Raw genomic sequence first — 9,591 nt, forward strand, 5'->3', positions numbered from 1 at the left:
AGAGTAAGTCAGGTGAGTTTCTCATTTTGAAAATTAATCATAAACATATTGTTTACAACTCTATGTGAATAAACAATTATCTCAAAATAAAAGTTTTGTGTAAAAATCATAGAATAACAACACAAGGAGTTTTGTAGGATAATTATTCATTCTATTTCTCTTGTTCCAAGAAAGCTTTATGTAGACCAGCAATTTCCTTCTCCTCTTCTTGATCTCATTCCCTTAATATAATGCAAATAAATAGTAGGTTGCTTTAAATAATGTGAGTGCTGTTTATATGATGATACTGTTTATTGATGATAAGTTAAAGGAGAAAATCATGGAATATATACGGAGCACCCAGCATCAAATATCTTCATCAATTGCTCTTTTTTTAAAAAGAATTCAATTAAATATTTATTGAACAAATGCAGAATAAATGAATTTAGGGGTATTTTGACCTAAAGATGCAATAAACAAATTATTTGGTTGGCAGTCACCTAAAGAATAAAGACTTGGCTGGGAGCAGTGGCGCACACCTGTAATCTCAGTGGTTTGGGAGGCTGAGGCAGGAGGATCCAGAGTTCAAAGCCAGTCTCAGTAAAAGCAAGTAACTAAGCCACTCAGTGAGACTCTTGTCTCTAAATAAAAAAATAAAATAAAACAATAGGGCTGGGGATGTGACTCAGTGGTCAAATGCCCGAGTTCAATCCCCGGCCCCTCCAGCGCCCCCCACCCCCCAAAATAAAAGAAAGAAGGAAGACTTGTTCAGTACTTCTTTGAAAGGCAGAACTTGAACCATGGAACAAATATAAGCAACCAACTGGATGCAGGAGACTTGTACCAAGTGTATCACTTGTAACTGCTTTCTTACTCACACAAGGCATTGTACACTTAAACTTCCCCTTCTTCTAAAAGAAAATGTACAAACTTAGTATTTATGAACATCGCATTGGCAAGGAAAACCCGCCATTGCCAGCAATGAATGTACTCACTATATTAAAAACAAACAAACAAAAAACCCTAAAGCTAATGAACTAGTTTACTCAGAAAATGATCTATTTGCTCCTTAGCTATATTTCTATATCTTTTCGCGATTCTCCAGAGGCAAGGAGAAAAGAGTATATTTTCTCCAAAGAAGGTGGATCATAACCCCAGCAATTCAGGATCTGTCCTAAGCACAGTCCTGTCCAAGTGCATTGCTGCGGCTATTAACCACTGGTGCAGGTGGGAGTGTGTGCCGGTGGGGAAGATGGCCCACAGCATTGCTGTACACCAAGCAGTGGAGCTTGAGTTACGAATCTCCAAGAAATATAAACTAACCGAGGAAAGGTTGATGGGCTCCAACCAAATTGTTAAATATTACAAGATGAGGCTTCCTCTTTCGCTTCGCTCCGGGCAGAAAAGGTGAATGTGTAATCAGCAGTTGATTGTAAGTACCCTAGGCAAAGAAAGCTCAGTGCGCCCCGCCTTTTTTTTTTTTTTTTGAATATTTTTTATACAGGGAGAGTTTGTGGATTGGGATCCTTGGCTGGGCTGAGGTTTCTGTGCAGAAAATCCACTCCGCGGGAGCCGCCATTTGCTTTCTGCCGGCTGTCTTGATGGCTATGGCTACAATGTCCGGCAGCCGCACCTAGAGGTTGGAGCTGGGCTGCGTGCTGAGCCCTGTCCTCCAAAGGCTGGACCGCAGCCTCGAGCGCCTGGGTCGCCTGTTCGCCGCTGCACCCCCCAGAGCCTGCTCTGGGGTCGTTCTGCATGCCTCTGGGAGGGAACCCGTGCTTCAGAGGAGGGAGCCATAGAGCCGAGGAGGCAGCCGCTTGGGCCCGGGGGGGGGGGGGACTGGGAACCGGTCGGTGGCGCAGCTACAGTCGCGGAAGAGCGCGGCACCCCTGAGTGTGGCCCCGGGGAAGAGGCCACGGCGGCAGGGTTTAATTTCTAGAAATCTGGACTGGAAACAGAAGCAGCAGTTTGTATAATCCCAAGAACTTGCTTATGCCAGGAAGCTGTAAGGGCAACATGAATATCATTGAGGAGATCTAACATGGCAGCGGGCTGGGAGAGATCAAGTCTCTGACCTCTTCAACTGCGCGGGCATAGGGAGCTGTAAACTGTATAAATGCTGTTTGCTCAGGATCACTAGGCAATGCTGAGCTGACATGGATCTGGGGTGTACAGTCTGGGCCCCTCAGAACACACACACCGAGCCTGGATGGGCTGCATCCAAGCTCCGGTTCGCCTTCTTCTCGTGACTCAGCACTAACAATCCCCCTGAAATAACTGGTTGGCCCTTAGGCACTTTCAGAGGTAAAAACCAACCGAGCCTTCATAGGCAATGGCCACAGGATTGAAACGGGGATTGGGAGAGACAGTCAGGCCCCACCCATTGCACTGGTCACCTGGCAAAGGGAACAAACGGTCACCATTTACATGTGATACCACGTTGGCAGAGAACTGACGTCACGGGCGGAGGAGATAACTGCATTGAAACCAGCGCAACAGGGCTCCCAGGAGCAGCAGACATGGCGTGTAGCCAGTATTGTGGTGAGCGTCACAGGTGAGCGCTGTCTGGCTTGAGGAAACACAAGAGAAGGTCCTAGGCACTCAGGATTGGAGATCCGCCCAGTCTGTGAGGAAGAGCTGCTACACAGTGATTGGTTCCCACTTAGTGAGAGGAGAAGCTTGACCCAGTGGGCACAGCTCCACCTACTGGAAGAGAAATTAATTGAACTCTATGACTGCATTTATTATTATTATTATTATTATCATTTTTTTCTTTTTCTTTTTTTTCTTTCATTTTCAATTTTTTTATTGTTGTTGTTCTTTAACTTTTTTTAATGTTTCTATTTTTTTATTATTATTATAATTTTATAAATTTTAATTTTCATTATTTTTATTATCATTATTATTTTTGTAAAAAAATGTTTTTTTCTTTTCTTTCTTTATTTTCTAACATTTTGTGTGTGTTTTGTTTTTGTTTCTTTTGTCTTTTCATTTCTTTTCAATTTTCTTATTCCCCCTTCCTTGAATTCTACCTGCCTACTCTCATTCTCTTTAGTGACTTCTTCCCTTCCCTTCTAATATCTTTCCTCCCAAGCATCAAATAAATTTATAAGAGTAAACAGTAACTCAGCAGTCAAACAGAACAAGAAGTAACATGAGCAGCATAAAAAAGCAAGGAAGAAAAGGGGTACAAACAATGAAGGACAGCCTAAATATTCAGGAGGACCTAGAGTCAGCAGAAAAATGGTCATATAAAGAACTCAAGGAATACCTTAGACAGATGGAATGGAACCTTAAAGAGGATACGAGACAGCAAATCCAAACAGTGAAAGAACACTTTGAAAATCAATTACATAAACAGATAAAAGAAGAAGTTAAGCATCTTTATCAGGAGATAGAGAATAATGAAGACAAAATATATCATCTTGAAAAGAGCCTAGCCAACTCAGAAAGGCTGGTTAAAAATCACGAGAGAAACATCCAAGAGATATAGGATAACATAAAAAAACCAAAGCTATGAGTCATCGGGATAGAAGAAGGTACAGAGATTCAAACCAAGGGAATGAGTAGCCTGCTGAATGAAATAATTACAGAAAACTTTCCAGAAATAAAAAAGGAAACAGATATACAAATTTTAGATGCATACAGGACACCGAGCACACAAAATCACAGTAGACCAACGCCAAGACACATTGTTATGAAGATATCCAATATACAGAACAAAGAGAAAATATTAAAAGCTACAAGAGAAAGGAGGCAGATTACATTCAGGGGTAAACCAATAAGGTTAACAACGGATTTTTCATCACAGACACTGAAAGCGAGAAGATCCTGGAACAATGTATTTCAAACACTGAAAGACAATGGATGCCAACCAAGAATTCTGTATCCAGCAAAATTAAGCTTCAGGTACGACAACGAAATAAAAATCTTTCATGATAAACAAAACTAAAAGAATTTGCAGCCAGAAAACCAGCATTGCAAAGCATCTTGAGCAAAACACTACACGAGGAAGAAATGAAAAACAATAACCAAAACCATCAGTGGGAAGTGCCTCTATAAAGACAGAGGGCGGGGGGAAAGCTAACCATGGAGAAACAAAATAAATTAAATAAAAAAAAAGATAAATAATCAAACATGGCTGGAAGTACAAACCATATATCAATAGTAACTCTAAACCTTAATGGCTTAAACTCTCCAATAAAGCGACATAGGCTGGTAACATGGATTAAAAAAACAAATCCAACAATATGCTGCCTCCAGGAGACACATCTGATAGCAAAAGACATACACAGGCTGAAGGTGAAAGGTTGGGAAAAAATATACCACGAACACGGTCCTCGTAAGTAAGCAGGGGTGGCCATCCTCATATCGAATAAAATCGACTTCAAGACTAAGTTAATCAAAAGGGATAAGGAAGGACATTATATACTGTTAAAAGGAACCATTCACCAACAAGACATAACAATTATCAATATTTATGCACCAAATAATGGTGCTGCGACGTTCATAAAACAAATTCTCCTCAAGTTCAAGAATCAAATAGACCACAACACAATAATTATGGGTGACTTCAACACACCTCTCTCACCATTTGACAGATCCTCCAAACAAAAGTTGAATAAAGAAACTATAGAACTCAATATCACAATCAACAACCTAGACTTAACTGACATATATAGAATATATGAACCATCATCAAGTGGATATACTTCTTTCTCAGCAGCACATGGATCCTTCTCAAAAATAGACCATATATTATGCCATAGGGCAACCCTCAGTAAATATACAGGGGTGGAGCTAATCCCATGCATTTTATCTGATCATAATGGAATGAAACTGGAAATCAATGATAAAAGAAGGAAGGGAAAATCCTACATCACATGGAAAATGAACAATATGTTACTGAATGATCAATGGGTTACAGAAGACATAAAGGAGGAAATCAAAAAATTCTTAGAGATAAATGAAAATACAGACACAACATATCAGAATCTATGGGACACAATGAAAGCAGTTTTAAGAGGGAAATTCATCGCCTGGAGGTCATTCCTCAAAAAAAGGAAAAACCAACAAATAAATGAGCTCACACTTCATCTCAAAGCCCTAGAAAAGGAAGAGCAAAACAACAGCAAATGTAGCAGAAGGCAAGAAATAATTAAAATCAGAGCGGAAATCAACAAAATTGAAACAAAAGGAACTATTGAAAAAATTAACAAAATTAAAAGTTGGTTCTTTGAAAAAATAAATAAGATCGACAGACCCTTAGCCATGCTAACGAAGAGAAGAAGAGAGAGAACTCAAATTACTAACATACGGGATGAAACAGGCAATATCACAACAGACGCTACAGAAATACAGAAGACAATTAGAAATTATTTTGAAAACCTATATTCCAATAAAATAGAAGATAGTGAAGACATCGATAAATTCCTTAAGTCATATGATTTTCTCAGACTGAGTCAGGAGGATACTCACAACTTAAACAGACCAATATCAATAGATGAAATAGAAGAAGCAATCAAAAGACTTCCAACCAAGAAAAGCCCAGGACCGGACGGGTATACAGCGGAGTTTTACAAAACCTTTAAGGAAGAATTAATACCAATACTTTTCAAGCTATTTCAGGAAATAGAAAAAGAGGGAGCTCTGCCAAATTCATTCTATGAGGCCAACATCACCCTGATTCTGAAACTAGACAAAGACACCTCAAAGAAAGAAAACTACAGACCAATATCTCTGATGAACCTAGATGCAAAAATCCTCAATAAAATTCTGGCGAATCGGATACAAAGGCACATCAAAAAAATTGTGCACCATGATCAAGTAGGATTCATCCCTGGGATGCAAGGATGGTTCAATATACGGAAATCAATAAATGTTATTCACCACATCAATAGACTTAAAGATAAGAACCATATGATCATCTCAATAGACGCAGAAAAAGCATTCGACAAAGTACAGCATACCTTTATGTTCAAAACATTAGAAAAACTAGGAATAACAGGAACTTACCTCGACATAGTAAAAGCTATCTATGCGAAGCCTCAGGCTAGCATCATTCTGAATGGAGAAAAATTGAAGGCATTCCCCCTAAAATCTGGAACAAGACAGGGATGCCCTCTATCACCACTTCTATTCAATATAGTTCTCAAAACACTGGCCAGAGCAATTAGACATACGAAAGAAATTAAAGGCATAAAAATAGGAAAGGTAGAACTTAAATTATCACTATTTGCAGGTGACATGATTCTATACCTAGAAGACCCAAAAGGGTCTACAAAAAAACTACTAGAACTAAAAATGAATTCAGCAAAGTGGCAGGATATAAAATCAACATGCATAAATCAAAGGCATTTCTGTATATCAGCGACACATCTTCTGAAACGGAAATGAGGAAAAACACTCCATTCACAATATCCTCAAAAAAAAAAAGAAAACTTGGGAATCAACCTAACAAAAGAGGTGAAGGACTTATACAATGAAAACTACAAAACCCTAAAAAGAGAAGTAGAAGAAGATCTTAGAAGATGGAAAAATACACCCTGTTCATGGATAGGCAGAACTAACATCATCAAAATGGCGATATTACCAAAAGTTCTCTATAGGTTTAATGCAATGCCAATCAAAATCCCAATGGCATTCCTTGTAGAAATAGATAAAGCACTCATGAAATTCATATGGAAAAATAAAAGACTCAGAATAGCAAAAGCAATTCTAAGCAGGAAGTGTGAATCAGGTGGTATAGCGATACCGGATTTAAAACTATATTACAGAGCAATAGTAACAAAAAGCATGGTACTGGTACCAAAACAGGCGGGTAGACCAATGGTACAGAATAGAGGACACAGAGACTAATCCACAAAGCTACAGCTATCTTATATTTGATAAAGGAGCTAAAAGCATGCAATGGAGGAAGGATAGCATCTTCAACAAATGGTGTTGGGAAAACTGGAAATCCATATGCAACAAAATGAAACTGAATTCCCTCCTCTCGCCATGCACAAAAGTTAACTCAAAGTGGATCAAGGAGCTAGATATCAAATCAGAGACTCTACGTCTGATAGAAGAAAACGTTTGCTCCGATCTACATATTGTGGGGTCAGGCTCCAAATTCCTTAATAGGACACCCATAGCAAAAAGTTAATAACAAGAATCAACAAATGGGACTTACTTAAACTGAAAAGTTTTTTCTCAGCAAGAGAAACAATAAGAGAGGTAAATAGGGAGCCTACATCATGGGAACAAATTTTTACTCCTCACACTTCAGATAGAGCCCTAATATCCAGAGTATACAAAGAACTCAAAAAATTAAACAATAAGAAAACAAATAACCCAATCAACAAATGGGCCAAAGACCTGAACAGACACTTCTCAGTGGAGGACAGACAATCAATCAACAAGTACATGAAAAAATGCTCACCATCACTAGCAGTCAGAGAAATGCAAATCAAAACCACCCTAAGATACCATCTCACTCCAGTAAGATTGGCAGCCATTATGAAGTCAAACAACAACAAGTGCTGGAGAGGATGTGGGGAAAAGGGTACTCTTGTACATTGCTGGTGGGACTGCAAACTGGTGCGGCCAATTTGGAAAGCAGTATGGAGATTCCTGGGAAAGCTGGGAATGGAACCACCATTTGACCCAGCTATTGCCCTTCTCGGACTATTCCCTGAAGACCTTAAAAGAGCGTACTACAGGTATACTGCTACATCGATGTTCATAGCAGCACAATTCACAGTTGCTAGACTGTGGAACCAACCCAGATGCCCTTCAATAGATGAATGGATAAAAAAAATGTGGCATTTATACACAATGGAGTATTATACAGCACTAAAAAATGACAAAATCATGGAATTTGCAGGGAAATGGATGGCACTAGAGCAGATTATGCTTAGTGAAGCTAGCCAATCCCTAAAAAACAAATACCAAATGTCTTCTTTGATATAATGAGAGCAACTAAGAACAGAGCAGGGAGGAAGAGCAGGAAGAAAAGATTAACATTAAACAGATACATGAGGTGGGATGGAAAGGGAGAGAAAAGGGAAGACCCGCATGGTTATACAACATTCCATATAAGAGGTTGTGAGGGGAATGGGAAAATAAACAAGGAGAGAAATGAATTACAGTAGATGGGGTAGAGAGAGAAGATGGGAGGGGAGGGGAGGGGAGATAGTAGAGGATAGGAAAGGTAGCAGAATACAACAGTTACTAATAGGGCATTATGTAAAAATGTAGATGTGTAACTGACGTGATTCTGCAATCTGTATTTGGGGTAAAATTGGGAGTTCAAAACCCACCTGAATCAAATGTATGAAATATGATATGTCAAGAGCTTTGTAATGTTTTGAACAACCAATAAAAAAAATTAAAAAAAATTGACAATGAAAAAAAATAAATAAATAAATAAATAAATATTACAAGATGAGAATTGCTTTAACAACTGTTTAGCATAATATTTAAGGACAAAATATAAATGACATTTTAATATATGTATGTCATTACATACTCAGTAAGAAATACTGAAGTGCTTATAATCCATCCAGTAAATTGAAAATGAAAATTATAAATTTCTGTATTTGTCTTTGTACAGGATTCCGAAGTGGATGCTGGAATCAGAGTGGTACATCAATTTTCAAGGAAAGCCTCATCATCTGTCAGTCTGGCTAACTGCTGTTTATTGGGGATTGGTGGAACTGGGCCAGGCTCTGATAAGGAAATAAACCTGTTAAAGGAAACATCCAGCGACCCTACAACTGGCTTTCTGGGCAGAGTCATTCTCGTGGTGAAGTCAGCTTGCCATCCTTGTACCAATATACCTTGACAGCCTCTTCTACAGGAAGTCCAACGGGCTGCAAAATCATCAGCAATTTTTGAAATGTATGCTTGAGAGACAAGGGTGAAGGCACTTCTTGTTGCATGTGTAAGTGCTCACATAATTGGCTGGACATCTTGGACCCCTGGTGGGCACTAATAGTAATACAGATCCCAGGGAAATCTCACAGCCAGATTCTCTGTTCTACTGACCAAATTACCCCAAATTCAGAATTTGCAGATTTTATAGCCCGTGGCATCCTTTTTCAAAGATATCTTGCATTATTCATGTCATTGTGGAGCAAATATAAAGCAAGAAGCTGACCATACCCTGGGAGCGTAGAACTCCAACAGGAGCCTCAAGCTCCTGGTTCTCACACTGATCTGGCAACTTTTTGAAACTGAAGGCGTCTTCTGCCATCATTGCCACTGGCATCTTCCTGGGCAGTCTTTCAGCCCCATCTTCTGACTGTCAGACCTCTGACTGTCCCTATGGGCACCGTGCTGCGCTGTGATAACCCATCATTTGTTCTTTAAATTAATTAGTCACTGTTCAACTAATGAAGTAAAAGGAACCAGGTCAGTGTTAGTAGTGTTATAGCCTCAGGGTTTCTTCACCACTGTGATTCAAGTTCTCCTAATCCCTCACCAGCAACAGACATTTAAGAGTTCAGTAGCATAGCATGTGCCAATGTCACTCAGAGACACTGCTAACATGGTTGTCATGGTCTGCTTAATGAAGGTGCTGTATAAAATGGGAAAGACAGGAGGGCTGTTTTGTTCAGCACCCCTGTG

The 9,591-nt window shown here is 39.3% G+C and overlaps 1 pseudogene; it reads right to left on the reverse strand.

Annotated features, from left to right (window-relative positions):
* Positions 1 to 8,610: 8,610 nt before the first annotated feature.
* On the reverse strand, positions 8,611 to 9,232 carry LOC124099066 (COP9 signalosome complex subunit 8-like; annotated as a pseudogene).
* Positions 9,233 to 9,591: the final 359 nt, after the last annotated feature.

Source organism: Marmota monax, unplaced genomic scaffold, assembly GCF_021218885.2.
Source record: "Marmota monax isolate L192 unplaced genomic scaffold, Marmota_monax_Labrador192_F-V1.1 WCK01_AAM20220418_F8-fsc00011, whole genome shotgun sequence".
In the NCBI taxonomy this organism is placed as follows: Eukaryota; Metazoa; Chordata; class Mammalia; order Rodentia; family Sciuridae; genus Marmota; species Marmota monax.